Source organism: Bos indicus, chromosome 17 (assembly GCF_029378745.1).
Source record: "Bos indicus isolate NIAB-ARS_2022 breed Sahiwal x Tharparkar chromosome 17, NIAB-ARS_B.indTharparkar_mat_pri_1.0, whole genome shotgun sequence".
NCBI lineage: Eukaryota > Metazoa > Chordata > Mammalia > Artiodactyla > Bovidae > Bos > Bos indicus.
This window is the reverse complement of record NC_091776.1, coordinates 71,457,971-71,459,702: the sequence shown is the minus strand read 5'-3', so window position 1 is coordinate 71,459,702 and position 1,732 is coordinate 71,457,971.

Sequence of the window (1,732 nt, the reverse complement as noted above, 5' to 3'; positions counted from 1 at the left end):
GCAGGAAGATAATAAAAGAGAGCGTATGAAGGATGTTACGATGTTAGTTTTAGAAGGACAACCCAGGATAGACATCAGGGGTGAGGAATTAAGTTAGAAGACTGGCAGTGATTCAAGCAAAACATGACATGATTGCAGGCACGAGGTGGGAGAGGGAAAGAGTTTAACAAAAGGCAGGAGATAAATTTAGCAGAACTTGATTGTATGGGAGCAAGAACATGGAGGAGCCGGGGATGACTCTTAAAGGCTTGGCAAATGAGTGGGCAGTGAGGCCATTAACTAAACTAGGAAATACCACAATAGAAGATAAGAGCAGGCGGAAGAAGGGAGGCTCAAATTCCCTCTGAGGCATTCTGAGTTGGCAATAAGGCCTCTACTTTGAGGTCTTGAATTATCTCCCTTTCTATGCCAGAAATCACCCTTTCCTGTGAGCTCCAAGGCATCGTGTGTTTTTCGAACCAAATTATTCAAATCTGCTGCATTGGGACCTCCCTGGTGGTCCACTGGCTAAGACTGTGCTTCCAACACAGGGTGCTCCAGTTTGATCCAGGGCTTCCCAGACAGTGCTGGTAAAGAACCCACCTGCCAGGGCAGGAGACAGAAAACGCTCGGTAGGGAATCAATCCCTGGGTCGGGAAGATCCTCTGGAGGAGGAAATGGTAACCCACTCCAGTATCCTTGCCTGGAGAATCCCATGGGCAGAGGAGCCTGGCCGGCTACAGTCCACGGAGTACCACAGAGTCCGGCATCATCTGTCGACCAAACCACAACCAGCACAGGGAACTGGGTCCTGCTGGCCAGAAGCCGCAGCCAAGAGCTCAGGCGCTGCAACTAGAGACAGCCCGAGCTGCCACCCAAGACCCGGGGCAGCCAAATAAATGAGTCGTGGCTTGTTTGGTTTTTAATCTGCTGTATTTGCAGAATTGGGGCCTACCTGAAACCATGGGGAAAGGTGCCAGGTCTTACTGATCTGCGCGAGGCCCTTGTCTAGGAGCCTTAGGCACTGCCAGCCCTCAAAGGCTGCATTCGTGAAAGGCGTCTCCATCAGATACTGGAAACTGCCCGTGAGCAGGCATCAAATCAACGCCCCAGACCTGCGCGAGGCGCTTCTGCAGCGTCTGTCCAGCCCCGCCCCACGGCACCCGCTCTGGGCCCCCCACCCCGTTCTCCCCATCTCCTTTGACGGGCGAACAACTCCGCGACGATTCTTTCCGCGTCCGGGGTGGCCGGGCCTGCGAGTGGCTGACCAGCCCGTCCCTGCAGGCGCCTGCCCCATCCGGCCGCACTGCCCGGCTCTCGGGTGGGCCGGACTCCGGGGTTCCTCACGTCCTGGGGAACTCACCCTGGCCTCTGGGAGGCAGTCCAGATCCCCTCCCCATCTCACCCAGGGAGCCCGTGGGGACACCCACCCGTCCCCCCTCGCCGACCGCATCCGCTCCATGGTTATTGGCCACCCGATGGCGCAAGGGTCCCTGTGTAGGGGAGCGCGGCCTTCCTCCCTTAACTCTAGAAACCAGGCCTCGGAGGGCGGCGGCGCGGCCTCCAGCCCAGGCTCCCCTCCTCCGGTGCCCTCAGTCCATGTCCAGTGCGCTGGGCCGGAGTCCGAGGCGCGGCGGGAGGGTCCATTCACCTTCCCGGTCACTGCGCACACCGCCCCGGGCACTGATTGGCGGCGCCCCGCAGGGGCGTGAGCAGAGGGAGCGGGGTCCCGCAGGAGTCCTCCGGGGCGAGG